The sequence below is a fragment of the Cetorhinus maximus genome, chromosome 13, assembly GCF_964194155.1.
Source record: "Cetorhinus maximus chromosome 13, sCetMax3.hap1.1, whole genome shotgun sequence".
Lineage (NCBI taxonomy): Eukaryota > Metazoa > Chordata > Chondrichthyes > Lamniformes > Cetorhinidae > Cetorhinus > Cetorhinus maximus.
In genome coordinates, this window is record NC_135891.1 from 22,677,654 (window position 1) to 22,698,362 (window position 20,709).

The window sequence follows — 20,709 nt, forward strand, 5'->3', positions numbered from 1 at the left end:
CAGATGCCCAGTTTGGGTTCCACCAGAGCCACTCATTACAGCCTTGGTTCAAACACGGACAAAAGAGGCTGAACTCCTGAGGTGAGGGGTGAATGATTGTCCTTGACATCAGGACTGCATTTGACCGAGTATGGCAAGAAGGAACCCTAGCAAAACTGGAGTCAATGGGAATCAGGGGGAAAACTCCATTGACTGGAGTCAAACCTAGCAAAAAAGGAAGATGGTTGTGGTTGTTGGAGGTCAGTCATCTCAGCCTCAGGGCACCACTGCAGGAGTTCCTCAGGATAGTATCCTCAGCCCAACATCTTCAACTGCTTCCTCAATGACCTTCCTTCCATCATAAGGTCAGAAGTGGGGATGTTAGTTGATGGTTGCACAACGTTCAGCACCATTCGCAATCCTCAAATACAGAAGCAGTCCATATCCAAATTCAGCAAGACTGGACAATATCCAGGCTTGGGCTGACAAGTGGCAAGTAACATTCGCACCACACAAGTGCCAGGCAATGACCATCTCCAACAAGAGAGAATCTAACCATCACTGAATCCCTCATTATCAACATCTTGGGAGTTACCGTTGACCAGAAACTGAACTGGACAAGCCATATAAATATTGTGGCTACAAGAGCAGGTCAGAGGCTAGGAATCCTGCAATAAGTAACTGACCTTCTGACTCCCCAAAGCCTGTCCACCACCTACAAGGCACAAGTCAGGAGTGTGATGGAATACTCGCCACTCGCCTGGATGAATGCAGCTCCCACAACACTCAAGAAGCTTGACAACGCCCAGGACAAAGCAGCCCAAGTGGTGGAGGGAGTGACTATTTGAGGATGTGGTGCCAATCAAGTGGGCTGCAGCACCTTCCAAACCCAGGACCACTACCATCTACAAGGACAAGGGCAGCAGATACATGGGAACACCACCACTTGGAAACTGTCCTCCAAGTCACTCACCATCCTGACTTGGAAATATATCGCCGTTCCTTCATTGTGGCTGGGTCAAAATCCTGGAACTCTCTTCCTAACAGCACTGTGGGTGTACCTACACCACATGGACTGCAGCGGTCCAAGAAGGCAGCTCACAGCCACCTTATCAAGTGCAACCAGGGATGGGCAATAAATGCTGGCCCAGCCAACGAAACCCACATCCCGTGAATTAATTTTTTAAAAATGCAAACTAAAAGCATGGATGGCTTGCAGTTGTCACATTTTTAAAAAGGTTCCCAATCTTTGATTGGGGTCGGTAATTAGAAAGCTGGGTTAATTTGAACATACCATTTTTAAAGCTAAACAGCTGATAATTTACTGTTGATAGACAGAAGGATACAGCTAAAGCATTGATCTTATGCCCGCTATGACAATGGGTAAAGAAAATTGGCTCATTTCAACTACGCAGAATAACTCCTTTCCATTTCATAGGTCAGAAGTGAGGAACTATAAGTTTAAAACAACCTTTTGTAAGGAACTGAAATCACGTGTTGAGTTTTTCTCTTAACTGAGAAACTTTCAATGTAATTTTAATTGTGCTGGTACTCAAAGCATGATACTTGAATGTCCGTGTGATTTCATGGTTGGAGTCAAGATAGCTTTATGAAGCTTGGGCTAAACTTGCACTTTGGGGACAAAGATGAGAGCTTGATTTTTCCATTCATTTAAAAAGCAATAAATGAAAAATCCAGGCTGGTATTTCCCACTAGTCTCGGTTCCTGCAAAACAAATAATTATGGCATTACTACTGCAAAGATATGAAAACGATTTCCTGTTCTCAGACTCCACATCTGGGATCAATCAGATTCTTTAGGCCAATGAAAGATGACAATCCTTCTAATTATTTCAAAAGAAGTCTTAGATTAGGGCAATACCTCACTTGGTTTACAAAAAAAAATATTCGGTTTATCCAGAAATTCACAAGGATCAGGTGTCAATTTTAGACATTAACGCTGGCGAATTCCCAAGCTTTTAACTACCTCAGACTTACCTCAATTCTTGACCTGATATCTGGATTAGTCACAATCCTGAGGGGGCCAAGAAAGTACTGGTATATGTCTAGGTTACAACACTTATGTACCTGAAAACACTGAAGCTGACTCTGCAGCTCCTGTCTTTGATAATAGACTTGTCAATTCCCCACTCCCTGCAGACATTGTCATTTTGTTGTTTAGCAATTCAAATCACATCACAGGCTTAATGTTCTACAGGATTTCCTGTTCGAGAGTTCTCATCATTTCCACCATTGCCTAAGCCATCTTCTTTTCCATGAACCATATATATATGTCCAATAATGGACCATTCTCCTGACAGATAGAGCAGTCTATCCCCCAGTTCAAATGATGGCCTCATTATTTCCATTAGCCTCCATGTCGGACAATTCTCTTTACAAGCACAATGTTTTTTTTTCTCCTATTATGGAAGTACTGTGAAACCTCTCCTCAAACAAATAATGTGATTTAATGAATTGGCAGGAAAACAAGAGTTCAGTGATATTTTTCTGACATGCAAGTCAACATGAAGATAGAAAGAAGGAAAGTACATGCATTTATTTAGCACCATCATGGACTCAGGCATTCCAAAACACTTCACACTGAAGGAAGGACTTGCAAAGTGCAAGTCCCCATTGTACGGAAAACAGTCAATTTGCACACAAGGTCGCACAAAGTGCAATGGGATAAATGGCCAGTTAAACTTTGATGGAGATGCATGAGGTTAAATGTTGACCAGGAAAATCTGTTGCTGTACTTCAATATTGGAGGCCTCAAAGGAAGATTCACAGTACAATCGTCACCTAATACCATCAATACGAGAGAGGTGAATCCCCACTCTTCGTGGGGTCCAAGGGCTCCTGTCAGACACGGCACCAAACATGGGGGCCTAACCTATTGGATCTCCAGTGGGCCCAATAGCACAATGCAAAAGGAGGACGTTGGTGCTTAAACACCGTGAGTCACTGCTTATGGAACAAGCTCGCACCATCCCATAAAGGGTTAGAGAAAAAAACTTGCATTGATATAGTGCCTTTCACAACTACAAGATGCCCCATAGTGTTTTACACCCAATTAATACTTTTTAAGTGTGGACACTGTTGTAATGAAGGGTTTGTAATATCGGGGCCTACCAGTAATTGATCACAATTATATAAAAACATACAAATATCACACAAATGATTAGACTTAGAACATCCTTAATTATTTAAGTGGAGTATCAGAGCTTGGGCCTATATAATTAACTGGAATACTCTGGAATGGAAGGAAGTCATAATTGTTTTACTGGAGGCTAGTAGCCTTCAGGCAGGGAGGGAACTAGGAGTTAAAGAGGCCCAATACTGAAAACTACCAGGGCCTTACACTGTAACTACCAAATAAAGTAATACCATATATAATAACACATTCTCTGTTAAATATACAGGTACAGTGTCTCAAAACTGGCAACCTTGGGACTAAGGCCATTCCAGATTTCAGATTTTGCCAAATTTTAGGTTGGGTCGTTCAGGCCATGAACAGTTTGGGTCAAACCGGGTTGGGGATGGTCAAAAGGTCACCTGGAGTGTGGAAGTAGACTGGCACAGAAGCAGTAAAGGGGATAACTAGTCCAGCGCCACACCGCGCCTAGCCGAATTGCCCAGTTAATTTTTAAAAAAATTTTACTCAATTACAATTGATGCATGGAACATTCTAAAAATGTCTGGGTTTTTGGGCAACTCCAGTTTGCACACAGCTGGATTTGAGACACTGCACTGTAATAAATTATTCTTTTTCATTTCAAGTTCTTCCAATACTTATGATCAAAAATCAGAGTTGTAGGGGCCACATTCTACACAGCAGCACAGTAAATTTAAGGGTTGACGTAATGACTCTATTGTTTAAAATCTTGTACTGCAGTATTGTACCAACTTTACCATATTATTAAAGATAACACATCCCTGAGCAAGCAAAACAAAAATTTAGTGCAACGTTTTATGTCTTAAACTTTTCGGGGAAACACGTAGGCTATGTTTATATGATGTTAATGCATTGCTTCATACCAACGCTCTGGAATGAAGGAGTACAAGACTCCCTAAATCAGGGAGTCAGTTGACACCCTCAAAACCAATTTGCGTTCCAAGTTTAGCACTGGAGCGAGGTGGTTTCAGCTTTATTTTCACTGATGCTAAGCTTGTGGAGTGTGACTGCACCATTAAAGTGTTGCAAAACAACAACTTCCCAAGTGTTCTGCAGGGGAATTTATGTCAAGTTCTGCTCTGCACCAAGGGGGTCAAAGCTTGGCTGGGAAAACCTAACACATCATAGATGTTGGGTTTTAAGTTGAGTTAGAACACAGTGAATGTTGCGAACCATTCGGTTTTGGACATTATTGTCATCTAACATTTTAATCAGAATTTTCTCATTAAATCATAAAATGTTATCTTAAACAGGAACTAATAATCAAGGACATGGGTCAGCATACACTCACACATCTTTCCGCCACTTGATACAGTGATTGGTACGACATTTTAAATGAATGACAAGGCATCATGAGCTGAATTTAAAGCTACATATATTTCATGACAGTCCTGCTGATCCTTTGGCAGAGAACAATCACTCCATACTACTTAACAGCAAGTCTTTCTAGTTCAGCCTGGGAAAAATTGATAAGTCTCCTTTTAAAAGCATAGGGCAAGGTTTTTGCCCTTGGCTGGGGTGCTATGCAGGGGCGGGAGGGGGCAGCCAGGAAGCCGACAGCCACCCACGATCGGCTCCGCACCACGATTTCACGTGGGTGGGCCAATTAAGGCCCGCCCTGTGTGGAATGCGAGCAGCAGCGCTGAGCGCTGACTGTGCAGGGAGGGGGAGGATGGAGAGCGGGCCTCACTTGCAGCTCATGCATGTGCGAGAAAGAGCGCTTCAATCTCCCTGCCTCAAGGAGATTGAAATGCTGTGTGAAAAAAAAAATGGAGAGGACAAGAATGTAATAAAACATGTCCCCTCATGGGACTCTGTCCCAATAGCTGGGACATGTTTTTAATTCAAAAATAAAGTTTTTATTTAATGTTTATTTGCTTTAGGAAACCTCATCCCACTCGTGGATGAGGTTTCCTAAAAAATGTAAAGGCCGCTTGGCCTTTGCCTGCCTGCCAACCGTTAGGTTGGAGGGACAGCGTAAATTTGAATTTAATTAGAATATTAATGGCCTTAATAGGCATTTAAATTATCGGCGGGCACGCAGCCAACTCCGGTGCGTGCCCACCGAACGAAATACCGTGAGACTGCGCGATGGCGTTGGGGCGCACAGCCGACATCATCACGTGTCACTTTACGCCCGGGCGTGTCGGGCACATGCCCGCACGCCAAGTGTAATATTCTGCCCATAGTCCTTTCCTATGGCGTAGATCAAATTTATCAATGCACCTTCATCAGCTGGGATGATGCTCATTCTGTGCTGGAGGCACATTATCATTTATGTGAGCTACCAGTCCTCATACAGGACAGCCACATTCCCAAAGCCGTACAAAACCTAAAAATACCTGCCTATAACTAGAAACAAAGTACTGAACATAGGTACTCTTAAGTCAATACATTTAAAATAGATCTGTTTGTCATTCAATTGAACATATATGTATACAACATTAGAGAATAAAGAGTCAAAAAACCACCAGCCTGGGAATGTTTAATAATTGGACCCAGATGTTACTGAATCATTTTTAAATACAGGAAGTCCTTCCAGCTACCTCAAAAGGTCACAGATAAAAAGTGATTCAACATGCTTCAAAATCAGTGGACAAACAGAGCCTTTTGCAACATCTTGTTTTTGTGTGGTGAACAGGAATTGACTCAGGAATGTTTGTACACATAATGTTACAGTGTACAGTGCAGTAAAGGACTCAACATGAAAAGGCCCGTCCAATTTTCAAAGCCCGGGATTGATGAATTTCACATCTATTACAAATGTAATACTGTCATCACTGTCACAATGTGCAATCTGACACACAGGTTTAAAAAAGAACAAAAAAAATGCATAGAAGCAGAGCATTAGCACTCTGTGCATTCCAGCAATCTGCCAAGCTGCAGTGGGGCAGAGCATGGTTTCTGCACGCAGTTGTGAAGTAGGGGTGGGGAAGAAGATACTAGAGCTAAGGGCAGCACCCAAGGCATGCAGTATAGATACCACTCAGATACAGATACAAAAAAAATCACCAGATTGGTTAGCTATGTTGGGAGAAAATCAGGCTTCCCATTTCTTACAACATTGTAGCGCAAGCAGGTGTTAGAACCGTCATAGCCTCTGTGAACACCGTACTTAAATAAGCCAGAGCTGGGTATGTGCTCCCAAGCCGGTGTAACAGGTGACTCGAGACAAGTGGGAAGTAGTCAGGCTGGCTGTAACCATCTATTTTGTTGCCTTTTTCATCTTCCTGCTGGGGAAATGGTCTTGTCCTGTAAGCAGTTCAACTCACAGGAGCTCAAAGCTGCAAATGTACACAAACCATTTTCAAAAGCAGTTCTATATTGTAAATGGGACATCATGCTGCTGAATAAATAAGTGTTGCACACTTTGTGCAACAAATCTTATACGAGTTAAAAGATTATTGGTGTTAGATTGAGCACAGTGAGATTTAGAAATAGCCATTGACCGTGGGAATATGGATGGCTCAACAAGCGGATTCCTGCATCAACACATGTTTACAGTCCGGTCCTAGGTCAAGATTTTCTACATGCTGGAGCTAGCTGGCAGATATCCATGACTTCAAGCTTTTGCTGATCTGATTGTCCTGCCTGCAGTTCTGCAACACTAAAAACATTTGACAACCGACATTATTTTTGCTGCTTTTATAAAGTCTCCAAATTAATCAGAGCCTCCCAAGTTCTTAAATTTGATTAAAGTCAGGGGTCAAAAAATTTCAAGGGACCCCAGTGTAGCAGCTGTGGTTTTAGATTAGTACAAACTGAAAACACATTCACCTGAGAAATCAGAGGGTTAGTGTAAGTGCTGTCTGATTAAAAGGAAGCAAAAAAAATAAAGTTATAAAACAAGATAACCTCTGTGGCTAATACAAACTAGTGACAGAAACAAAATTTGGGATCACCACAAATGTAACATGCTGACCTCTGCTCCCAATTGTTTGATTCAACGAGCTGACAAGTAAGGCTCTATGCCGGAAGTGAAGCCATGTAAAATCTACCTCATCGAGCACAAGAAAGGAAAACAGAAATCCAGGGTGGAAGAAATAAAAGATAACAGGAAAATACTTGGAAAATGGAATGCACCAGATATACCAATTCAGACAGTCCTTTGCTTTTCATTGGATTACAACATCTAATTCAATAACTCTGAAAAATTGTCCACGACTCCCCATGAAATACAGTGAAATAAGGGCCATTAATGAATATGAGGAAGCATTCTACCCACACTATGTTCCATACATACTTGAAGGAAAATAGGGGGATTGTAACCTCACCAAGCACACCTAGCTTGTAATATATTATGACTTGCATTGTGCTCATTAAGTTCTTTGTTAACCTATGGCACTGAGATAATGGGCTGGATTTTACCGTCAGCGAGCGGGGGCGGGGCCCGCTCGCCAACGCGTAAAATGACACGTGGTGAGGTCGGGCGGAACTCCCGACGTCATCCCGCCCCATTTAAATTTTCAGGAAGACAGGGGCGCAGCAAAATCAGTTGCGCTCCCACCGACCTGTCAATGGCCAATTGAGGCCATTGACAAAGCAATTAAAGTAATTAGTGGAATTGCCTGTCCAACCCCGGCAGGAAGTAGAAAAAACATGAAACCTCATCCACGGGTGGGATGAGGTTTCATGCAGGGTTTTTAAAATTTTAATAAAGTTTTTTTGGAAACTATGAACATGTCCCAACTCATTTGACATTGTCACATGAGGTGACATGTAAGGGAAATTTTGTTTTTTCTATTTTTAATATTTTTGAAAGTACTGGTGATCTCCCTGAGACAGCACTTAGCCTCAGGGAGATGAGTGTGCTCTTTTGTACGCATCTGCGAAAGAGCGCACCCTCGATTTTAGGCATTCCCCCCTGCCCCGCCCGCACAGGAAGCACATACTTCCCTGCGGACATCACGCTGGGCGGGCCTTAATTGGCCCACCCACGTAAAATGGGGGCGCCAATCGGAAGCGCGCCCGCCCATCAACTTCCCCCCCAACAGGGGGAAAATTCAGCCCAATGTGTTATGCAAAAGTAAAATCTCCTCTAGCTATGAAATTAGTATCGAAGCATATATTTAAAATGAGATACTCTCTGAAAATACTACTGAAAATGCCCAATACTACATCACCACCTCAAATACAAAATGTTCTTTTCAACGTACCAATATAGTTTTACAAAAGGGTTTGGTCCTGTAGCATTACAGCTTGAGAAATGACAAAGTGAAATACATTATTAAAAGTGTATTTTCAATACCGTCTGCAACACATTAACTGAAGAAAACACCATAATTTGCACCAACAGCAAAGCAAGCTTATCAAATGAGTAGAAAAAGGTCTTAATCCTTAGCTCCTGTGGAGTTATGTGATTTCAGCTGGTGCAATGATAGAAATTTCATTCCTGTTCTTGGGAACTCTTCTGGATTAGAGCAGAGTTGCCTCCCATGGTTGCTGTCCAGGCTAGAAGTGCATACATATGAACAGGATCAGGTTTGACTCTAACCTCTCTGGATGGCAATCATAGTCAAGGCTCACTCTTAGTAATATACGAACAGGCAACCCAGTGCATCTGAAGTCATACTGCAGCAACATGTCAACCTTGCATCAGGGGAGGCTGGAAAATTAGTGGAGAAACTGGCACGGAGAAACCCCATCAGCTCAGTGGTTAGCATTCATGAAGCGAGAAATAATAAAGATGATGGACAACTGATCAAGATATATTTAAATTGAAAGTTATAAATGACAGTAAAGTGCAATGCAATATGGCTAGAAACACATTGCATTTAGTCACTGAGCTTAAACAGTGTTCTAACACAGGAAAACAACCCAAGATACTTCACAGAAGCATAACTACACAAAAGCTGGTATTGAGTCAAAAGGAGGAGATATTAGGACAGGTGACTCATAGCTGGACACAGAGATGGGTTTTCAGAAGAGTCTTAAGGAGGAGCACAAGAGAGAGAGCTCTCTCTCTCTTGCACTCCTCCTTAAGACTCTTCCGAAAACCCATCTCGCGCACAGCGCGAGGGCGAGGGAGAGAGCAAGGGAGCGAGCGAGAGGTGCAGGCGACAAATTTAAGAGCTTCGGCCCTAAACATCTGAAAGCACGAATGCCAATGTTGTGGCAAAGGAAGCTTTGAACTGGATTAGAGCAGGTGCCTATACAATCATAGGCTTTTATAGAACAGAAGGAAACAATTGTGCCCATTATGCCAACACCAACTCTTACCTAAAGATTTATCCAATTAGCCCCTCTCATGCTCTTTCCCCATAGTCCTGCATTATTAACACATTAGCACTCACATACATGACCGTATTCCAGTTGATGTGGACTTTGTGCTTCCTCCTTTGTTACTGAATTTCAGGTTCAATGAGAATTGATCATTACTGACTTTCAGATTCAAGTGAGAGCAAAGTTAATAGATTACAAGAGTTTAAGAAGCATCTGGTCTCTAATGTTTAAAAGACATCAAAAACTGTACAAAATAAGGACCCAACTTTTCCCAATATTCACCCCACTCATTGTCATTGATCACCCATACACTCTTCTCCTTGCATACCAATAATTTTTGGGGAAAAAAAAATCAGGGCAGCTTTCAGGTCGTTTTGATTTTTTTTGTTTCCTTTCAAACTACTGTCTAATAAGTACGGCTGGAGACATAACCAGGTTTATTGGTAATAGTGCTTTAAGGTCATGAACTCATCTTTTAAACTGTTCTGGAAATCTTAAATAATGAGGACTGGAAACTCAGCTCTAAAGTATAGACCTCAAAAGTATAAATGTTTGTAATGGTGCTGTGTTATGACCAAGATGGGAGGAGTGCAGAGTTTATCTAGCCCCACTACTCCACAGGTCGCACCATTAGTTTAAAAAGTTTAATTCACTCACCAAAATGGCCAATTATTTACCTTCGCTGCTGTTAGACCCAGAATAAAAAGAGACTTGAACCAGGCTTCTTTCAATAAACTCAGAGTGATTGATTTATTATAAAACAAAATTTCTTCTTAAAAAAAAGCTTTGCAAGAACCGGTTAACACACAATTGTACTCTGGAAGTATAACTATCTATTCATTTTAAAAATACCCCACACACAGGACACACATATAGGGTTTCTGCAGAGATGGACTTTGGAGGATAGGCTTTATAAAATAAAGGATAATGTTCGCAGGGTTTCAACGTCGTCAATCTGGAGCTGCCTCCTATGAAGATGGGCTGCTGGGGAGGTGGTGGCATAGTGGTATAGTCACTAGACTAGAATTTCAGAAAACACAGGGCTATACTCTGGGAACCTGGGTTCGAATCTCACCACGGCAGATAGTGAAATTTGAATTCAATAAAAATCTGGAATTAAAAATCTGATGATGACCACAAAACCATTGCTGATAGTTATAAAACCCCTCTGGTTCACTAATGCACTTTAGGGAAGGAAATCTGCCATCCTTACCTGGTCTGGCCCACATGTGACTCCAGACCCACAGCAATACTGTTGACTCTTAAATGCCTTCTGAACAAGGGCAATTAGAAATGGGCAATAAATTCTGACCTATCCAGTGACACCCATATCCCATGAACAATTTTTTTTTTTTTAAAATGGTCCCAGTAGATGTCCAGAGGTTCTCACCAATGGAGCTTTGGCATGGAAGAGAATATAGAGCTGGATAAATTCTTCTTGTCTCAGCCTTGCAGGTTTCCAAATGCAAACAAGTTATGCTCAGATGAGGATCCTCTGGCTGCAGGTTGATAACCACACACAGAATTTCAGGCAAGGCAGAGAGAGAATGCAAGTTAGGGCAGCCTTCCTTCTTGGCTTCTTCCCCAAAACAAAGTTCAAAAACAACATGTTCAATCTTAACGCTCCTCTTTCAGGTGATTTTCAGTAAATCACTAGTCTTTGCCTTTAAACCAGTTTTTTCCCATCCATAAAAATAATTGCAGTGCGAACAAGCAAAAAGCTCTTCCCCCTCAAGTACTATGCTGGTCAGGTGATTTATTGGAAAAGGCATCGTTGCTTTCAGTCCAAGGGTGAACTTATGAACTTGTAAAAAAAAAATCCAAGTGTCCAAATAATGCAATGTCCCTCCAAATTTTAAAAGAAAAATCCAGTTCATGAAGATATGGTTTTCCCAACAGCTAGATATTTAGAGTACATGACAGAAAGAACATGTTCACACATTGCACCTGTTTCAGCTAAACAAAATAAGTGACAGCCATTCACTGACTCAACGCTTTGACCAATCAGGGTCAAGTTGCCTGGAACACACCACTTTGTTCCAATTTAAAATCTCCTTTGGGGGAAGGGAAGAGGATGTAATTTTGTCTACTTCCAATGTAGATTTGGGAGACACAACTTGGCAAGTCAAAGTCTACAGCCATCAATAGTTCAGCCACTGTATGACTAACAAAGACTCCAGTCAAATATTAATATCTAATTTCAACGTTTTTTTAGCTACAACCTATTGGATCAGAATGGCATATTAGTCAAACTTTTGCTAATGAGACTTGATTTGACCTTTCATTCCCCGCCTCGCGCCTATTGCCTGTTGGGATAGGTCCTGACTCCCCGTGACCATGAATTGCATGAAGCGGTTCTGGAAAAGGTGAGTGATCTTTCATTTTATAATACATGCGTTCTTAAACAAATCAGCAAAATGTATACCAGAGAATTAAGGTTGTAACAGTTTTAAAATATCTTGTTCACCACAATGATGCCCTTCATTTTAGCTTCAGACATATTTTATTATATTTTGATGACTAACTTTAAAACAAACATGGTCAATGAAGGCACAGATAAAACACACCAAAACATTTGTTATTAAACAACTTGTAAACATTATGTAAAATGGTGAATTAACACCATAATTCCAGGATGATTGCTTTGTTGGTTCTGTGTGGCTACAATTAGCAGGACATCTATTTCATAGTCGCTTGGTAGTACAGAACTTCAGTATTGCTGAAAGGGAGATTTTTTTGTCGAAGCTTTTGATCTTGCGATCAGGACAATTTGCAAGAAAATACAATGTCAGGGCAAACAACATATTTATATTGTACGAGAAGAGAGAGTGCTGATTGGTTGAGGCATTGCCATGGAGAATGCACCAATTGATGGTGACTGACAGTCATCTGCCAAGCATTGTTTGAAATTTAAACCTGGCAGCTTGGCCCTGATTGGTCAAAGCGTTGAGTCAGTGAATGGCTGTCACTTATTTTGTTTAGCTGAAACAGGTGCAATGTGTGAACATGTTCTTTCTGTCTGCAGGGCCCGTGTATTAATATATGCAGCTTCCAGTTCACGTAAATGCACCATACTGTGAGCCCGACTGACAATCTTAAGTTGGTTGGCAAAACTCAAAACAGTGTCAACATTAGATGTGATTCCACGATTGGACCAGATCCTGAGTGTGCTAAGAATTATGCTGACAACCAATTTAAGATCGCCAGTCTGGCTCACAGTGTGGCACATTTAAGTGTACTGAAAGCTACATGTATTAATACACGGGCCCTGTTCTTTGCAGACAGAAAGAACATGTACATATATTGCACCTGTTTCAGCTAAACAAAATAAATTACAGCCATTCACTGGCTCATTCCCCAGGGCAATGTCTTGACCAGAGTCAAGCTGCCTGGTTTAAATTTCAAACAATGCTTTACAGTTAACTGTCAGTCACCATCAACTGATACATTCTCCATGGCACCACCTCAACCAGAGTCCACTTGCCAACTAATCAGCGCTCTCTTCTCATACATTATAAATATGTTGTTTCCCCTGACATTGGCATTGTCCTAATGAGTGCAAGACGAAAAGCTTTCACAAAAAATGACTCTCTTTGCAACAATAATCTATTTTTTACATTGGCAGCACATTCAGGCATCTTCCAAAGCTTGCATCTGCTGTATGTACAATAATTGGCAAAATCAATAATTGGCAAAATTAGCTATGGTGGACACTCATTTCCCACCCCCCCCTCCCCCCACTGCCCCCGCCACCCCAATGTAATGCCGATGCCCTGTCCATCACAAGCTTCAGCTTTTTACAAAAAGTAAAGTGAGATATTTAAAATGGTAACTTGATTTATAACAGCCCAAACTCACTTCCAAACAGACGTCTATTCTCCAAGTGCTCGCTAACACTTTGCACAGATCGAATGTACAGACTCTTTGGGAGATATTTGGCCTTCATAGACAAACAAGCTGAAAGTGTCACTCCTTTTGTTGCTTGTTGCATTAGAAATCTTGGCTAGGTATCAAATTATTGCCAACTGTAATCTTTTAAACCTTTCTGACACATGTATCTTCTCACCACTGCTTAATTAGTAAATTGCAATTTACTGAACCATTTTTAATAGGGGATTAAAGGGTCCAAAGATAAGCAAAGCTACATTATTCTTACTGGTTTATGCATAATGTATTTAAATAAATGCTTTTTCAATTCAGCAAAATAACATGCAATAATCTAGCACCTTTAAAAGGTATAAAAGCATCTCAAGTATATTCTTGCTCTTCCTGATATATATTAATGATCTGGATGTTGGTACACAGGGCACAATTTCTAAATATGTGGATGATATTAAGCTTGGAAGGACTGTGAACTGCAAGGAGGATAGAGTGAAACTTTAAAAGGACATGGACAAGTTGGTGGAATGGCCAGATGGAATTTAATGCAGAGAAGCGTGAAGTAATTGGTTTTGATTGGAAGTACATGAAGAGGCCACATAAAGTAAAGGGTACAATTCTAAAGCGGATGCAGGAGCCTAGTATATATGCAGAAATCGTTGGAAGTGGCAGACAGGTTGAGAGAGCAGTTAATAAAATGTATAGTATCCTAGGCTTTGTTATTGGGTATAAGAGCAAGGGGATTATGTTAAACTTGTATAAAATATTGGTTCGTCCTCAGCTGAAGTATTGCATCCAGTTCTTGGAGCCACAATTTAAGATGTGAAGGCATTAGAGAGAATGCAGAAAAAGATTCAGCAGAATGGTTCCAGAGATGAGGAGCTTCAGTTACGTAGATAGATTGGAGAAGCTCGTACTGTTTTACTTTGAAGAGAAGATCAAGAGGAGATTTGATAGAGATATTCAAAATCATGAGGGATCTGGACAGGGTAGATAAGGAGAAACCGTTCCCACTTGTGGAAGGATCAAGAATGAGGGGGCACAAATTTAAGGTAATTGGCAAAAGAAACAATGGAGACACAAGGAAAAACTTTTTCATGTTGCAAGTGGTTAAGATCTGGAATGCGCTGCCCAACTGTGTGGTGGAGGTAGGTTCAATTCAGACATTCAAGAGGGAATTGGATTATTCTCTGAAAAGGATGAACATGCAGGGTTATGGGGAGAAGGCGGGGAATAGCACAAGGTGAATTACTCATTCCGAGAGCTGGCATAGACACAACGAGCCAAATGGCCTCCTTCTATGATTCTCTACTATTTCCATCCATAGCGTTTCCTCCAAGTTATGATCAACATGGAGGAGCGCTGAAATAATCAGCTGAGGAAAGGTGGTAGACAGTATTCAGCAGTTTTCCTCGCTGGTGTCTGACCTGAAGCCATGAGACTTCACAGGATCCAAGGTTAGTGCCAGGGTCATTCAAACCTGACTGCGTGTACACTTCTGGATGGTCTGTCCTGCCATTAGGGGAGGACATATCTTGGGATGGTCTTGGAGGAGTCTGGGACATTAGTAGAAAGATGTGAAACAGCTCTCCAAAATTTAGCACCAGTCTCCAAATGTTATTGAAGAGGACTTTGTGTCGCCATACGGGCAGTGTGTGTTTTTGTCGTGTTCTAATACAAATGCCCAGGGCACAGTTGGATAGCCCAATGTTATTCCTTATTCTTTGTAGTGGTTTGATGGAGCTGAGGAGGCAATTAAGAATCAACCACAACTGAATTCGTATATAGGCCAGACTGGGTAAGGATGGCAAGTTTTCTTCCACAATGGACATTCGTTGGATTGCTACAATCCAATAGCTGCAAGGTCACTTTTACTGTGGTCTTTATTCCAAATTGAGTTAAAGAGAATTAAAATTTCAATTTGTCATAGTGAGATTTGTACTCTCATTCATTGGATTATTAGTCCAGGCCTCTAGATTACTTGCCTATAACATAACCACTATACTACCGGACTCTCAGTTTAAGGAGAGCAACCAGTTACATGTTATAAATATCCCTATGATTGTAGAACAGCATATTTTTGATTTACTCTGTGCGCAATGCCTCAGGAAATCTCTCACTATATATAGATAAAAGTGAATAAGATGAGTTCTAGAGCTGTTCTCTTCCTGTTTAGGGAAGAAATGCTGCACTTCCTCTTTAAAAATGCATTTAAAATGATGGATATTTCTCTGTTCTACATAACAAAATCCAAAATCATAATTGTTTTAATGAATTATCAGCTACAGCTTGATTAATGCAATTGGCTCCAAGATACATTGTCTGTTTGATGGTTTATCTAATAACATTTTAATAACATTAATACATTTAAACTCATTTCCTTTCTTCATCACCTGATGTGTAGACACAGATTTATAAAGCACACAAACAATCCATTGTGGCAGTAAATTGTGACAGATGTAAATTTTTAGGCAACACCTGAATACTTCAAGTACAGCAAAATCTGACTACAAATTCTCAGGAGTCCTAACAGACTTTTTGAAGAGTCAAATGAAACCTTTCAAGGATCAACACTGCTGACAGTGTGCAGTTTTTCCTGAAGTGAATTTGTTCAGGTCTGTAGCAGTCTCTGCAACTTGTTCCATCACCTTGCTAAAATAAATTTGTGGAATCCATGGGCTTGCACTTTTCTTTCTCAGTCAACCACTTAAACTAACCAGGAATAAACCAAATGAAAACAGCTGTATTTGACGATGTTAGTTTTTATATATTGTAAATAGATTCTCAAAAAAAATGTTTTTAATTATGTTAATAATTTAAATTCCTGTTCAAAGGTCAATATTGTTTTCCACTGGTCTTTGACTTTAACATTTGAGTTATCTTTCTAAACACAGAAAATAGGAGCAGGAGTAGATCATTCGGCACATCGAGCCTGCTCCACCATTCAATATGATCATGGCTGATCCTCTATCCCAAAGCCAAACTCTCACACTCTTGACACTACTTTAGAGTCAAGAAATCTATTTCCTACCTAAATATATTCAGTGACTTGGCCTCCACAACCTTCTGTGGTAGAGAATTCCATAGGTTCACCACCTCCTTGAGTGAAGAAGTTTCTCCTCATCTCAGTCATAAATGGTCTACCCCGTATCCAGAGACTGTGATCCCTTGTTCTAAACCCCTCCCCCGCCCAGTCTGAGGAAATATCCTCCCTGCATCCAGTCTGTCCATCCGTGTCAGAATTTTATATGTTTCAATGAAATCTCATTCTTCTAAACTCCAGTGAATACAGGCCAAGTCAGCACAATCTCTCCTGCCATCCCAGGAATCAGTATGGTGAGCCTTCGCTGCACTCCCTCTATGGCAAGTATATCCTTTTTTAGGTAAGGAGACCAAAACTGCACACAAGTGTGGCCTCACCAAGGCTCTGTACAGCTGGAGTAAGACATCCTTGCTCCTGTACTCAAGTCCTCTTGCAATGAAGGCCAACATACCATTTGCCTTCTTAAATGCCTGCTTCACCTGCATGCTTGCTTTCAGTGATTGGAGTACAAGGACACCCAGGTCCCTTTGTACATCAACATTTCCCACTCTATCACCATGTAAATAATACTCTGCCATTCTGTTTTTCCTACCGAAGTGGATAACTTCACACTTATCCATGTTATACTGCATCTGCCATGTACTTGCCCATTCACTCAACTTGTCTAAATCACCTGGAAGCCTCTTAACACCCTCATCGCTCACATTTCCACCAAGTTGTGTCGTCAGCAAACTTGGAAATAATACATTTGGCCCCCTCATCCAAATCATTGATATATATTGTGAATAGCTGGGGCCCAAGCACTGAGCCCTGCGGTACCCCATTATCACCGCCTGCCACTCTGAAAAAGACCCATTTAGTCCTACTCTGTTTCCTGTCTGTTAACCAATTCTCAATCCATGCCAATATATTACTCCCAATCCTTCGTGCTTTAATTTTACACACTAACCTCTTATGTGGGACTTTATCAAAAATTTTCCTGTTGTATTTTTGTGCTAGAAAAGAATGTGTATAACTGTTGAAATGCATACATTCTATTCGATCCTTAAATATTAGCTATTGCCTATCCACCCTCATGCCTTTTAATGAAGTTCCCCAATATACCTTAGCCAACTCGCCCCTCATACCTTCGTAGTTTCCTTTGTTAAGATTTAGGACCCTAGTTTCAGATCGGACTACTTCTTTTTCCATCCTAATGAAGAATTCTATCATATTATGGTCACTGTTCCCTAAAGGACCCCCCACAACAAGATTATTAATTAAACCCTTCTCATTGCACAATACCAAATCCAGGATAACCTGTTCCTTGACAGACTGGTCTAAAAAAACATCTTGTACACACTCCAGGAATTCATCCTCCACAGTACTATTGCTAATTTGGTTTGCCTAGCCTATATATAGATTAAAGTCACCCATGATTATTGTAGCACCCTGGTTACATGCATCTCTAACTTCCTGTTTAATGCCATCCCCTACCTTATCACTACTGTTTGGAGGCCTATAGACAACTCCCACTCATGTTTTCTGCCCCTTGTTGCTTCTCAGCTCCACCCAGACTGATTCTACATCTAGATTTTCTGAGCCAATGTCCTCTCTCATTATTGCATTAATTTCATCCTTAACTAACAATGCTACGCCACCTCCTTTTGCTTTTTGCCTGTCCTTCCTAAATATCGAATACTCTTAGATATTCAGTTCCCAGCCTTGGTCACCCTGCAGCCATGTCTCCGCAATCGCAATCATATCATACCCGTTTACATCTATTTGCGCTTTTAATTTGTCTATCTTATCGCAAATGCTCTGTGCATTCAGACATAGTGCCTTTCGACTTGTCTTTTCAACATTTTTATATATTTTTTGTACTATGGCCCTTTTTGATGCTAGCCCTTGTTTCCTCTGCCTTCCACTTTGCTCTCTACTTTTCAGTCTTTCATTCTTATCTTTGTTTCCCTCTCGTGTCTCCCCACCCAGGTTCTCATCCCCCCGTTAATCTAGTTTAAACCCTACCCCATTGTATTAGCGAATACCCCTGCGAGGATATCGGTCCCGGTCATGCTGGGGTGCAGCCTGTCCAGCTTGTACAAGTCCCATCTTCCCCAGGATCGGTCCCAATGCCTCAGGAATCTAAATCTCTCCCTCCTACACCATCTCACCAGCCACGCATTAATTTGGTCTATTCTCCTATTCCTGATCTCACTAGCACGTGACACTGGAAGTAATCCTGAGATTACTACCTTTGAGGTCCTGCTTTTTAAACTTATTTCCTAGCTATTCTGCTTTCAGGACCACGTCCCTCTTTTTGCCTATGTTGTTGGTACCAATATGGACTACAATCTCTGGCTGTTCGCCCTCCCTCCTTTAGAATGTCCTGCAGCCGCTCAGTGACATCCTTGCCCCTGTCACCAGGGAGGCAACATACCATCCTGGTGTCACATCTGCAGCTGCAGAAATGTCTTATCTGTTCCCCTTACAAAAGAATCTCCTATCACTATTGCTCTCCCACTCTTTCTTCACCCCCCACCCCCCCCGTGCAGCTGAGCCACTCTTGCTGCATTCCCCTGAGAATGCATCTGCCCCAGCAGCATCCAAAACGGAAAATCTGTCAGAGAGGGAGATAGACCCAGGGGACGCCTGCACTACCTGCCTAGTGCTTTTACTCTGTCTGGTCGTCACCCATTCCTTTTCTGCCTGTGCACTCTTTACCTGCGGTGTGACCACCTCACTGTATGCGCCATCAACAAAGATCTCATCCTTGTGGATGCTCCACAGTGACTCCAGGTGCAGCTCCAGCTCTAAAACAGGGATTTCAAGTAGCTGCAACTGGAGACACTTCCTGCACACGTGGTCGCCCTAGACACTGGAAGTGTCCCCGACTCCCACATTGCACAAGAGGAGCATTCCACTTGGCTGAGCTGCCCTGCTTTGCCTTAACCTTAAATTATTCCCTTTACTTTTATTTCTCTAGTTTCGAGAATATTAAGGACAGAAGAAAAAATGCTTACCAGGTCCTACTTACCAAGGCCGCCGCTCTTCTTACTGAGGAAAGGTAGAAAATGAAACGATCACCTCCTTCCCTCTCTCACCAAACTCCAACTGAAGCACTCCAATGCAGCCTAAAGCAGCACTGTAGTTGGCTTGCTTTTATGCTGCCTGAATCTAGTTTCTGAAAACCTGTTTAAGCCAGTTAACTAATTTACTAGCTGCAGCTGCCCCTGTTTTAAAGCTGGACTAAAACGTACCTATTCCCAAACCAAAGAGCAACTTTTAGTTAGTTGCTAAATTAAAGAAAGATTAAACTTTAGATAGAAATTAACCCTTTAAAGTTCCTCTCTCACCAAACTCCAACTGAAGCACTATAATGCAGTCCAAAGCAGCACTCCAATGCTAAGTGTGTTTAAGCTGTGATTACCACTTTGCAACATTAAAGTTGCAGTACAAATCCAGAGTCAAGACCTGAATGGACACTGGAGCAGTCTCACACAACTCTTGTTTGATTGCAGTGCAGTGTTTATATGGGTTTATAAAGTGCTCATGGAAGCCCGAGTAAATGAATAACAGTTCCAAGCAGGAAGTTTAAAAGAGTTGCAGCCTGGCTGAAATTAATACTGTACTGTGAGATCATCAATCCCACCAAACAAAACAGGCTTAGGTGATTTTGTCATTACGTCGTGTTCACTTGTTTGAAATTCAATGCGAAATAGTAGTAAACACCTTTCCACCAATCGTTAGATAACTCATTTAGATCAACGGCACTTTTTGGGTTGATGTAGGAATTGCATCTGCCACAAACATTTTGTATACTTCGTAATATGATAGTCAACAATGTGAAGGTCTAACTATACAGGAAATAGTTTCTCAATAGAATATTTTAACCACTTGTGGACTGATTCTTTATTGAATTAAGTACTGTACCATTGATTCCTCATATCTCACTGCTTCTCAGGCTTATTTACAAGTAATATAGTTGACTAACTAAAAGTCTTATCTTGAATATAATGGTCTGACACTATTACATTTAACTCCTCATGGTGGAGACAGGAAAATGATTTGGGTACCCCACATAACCTTTGGGGTAATGGCTGGTCCCATGACACACACCTCACTCATAGCTGTGTAGGTTTGGTTCATGGGCAACTACCATAGCATATGGAAACAATTAGTCTTCCCCAGAGACAAGAGAGAAGTGGTGGTAGAAAGGCTGAACCATAACAAGAAACAGTCCTGCTCGCTCAGTGGGCTTGCCATTCTAAATCTAATCCTTAGAGATAAGCATCCAGTCTTTCACATAGCAGTCTCCCTGCTCTTACATAAACCAGTTTATCTGATAATAAAGGGGCAGCATCCAACATGGCAAGTTCAGAATCATGTCTCGCATGTTATTTCACCATCAACTTCCCACAACAGATGAAACA

At 41.3% G+C, this 20,709-nt stretch overlaps 1 protein-coding gene across 13 annotated transcripts in view; it reads right to left on the bottom strand.

Moving 5' to 3' along the window:
* LOC144688485 (band 4.1-like protein 1) overlaps window positions 1–20,709 on the bottom strand; it is a 289,382-nt gene that overhangs the window by 261,196 nt on the left and 7,477 nt on the right. The gene's annotated exons all lie outside the window — the stretch shown is intronic.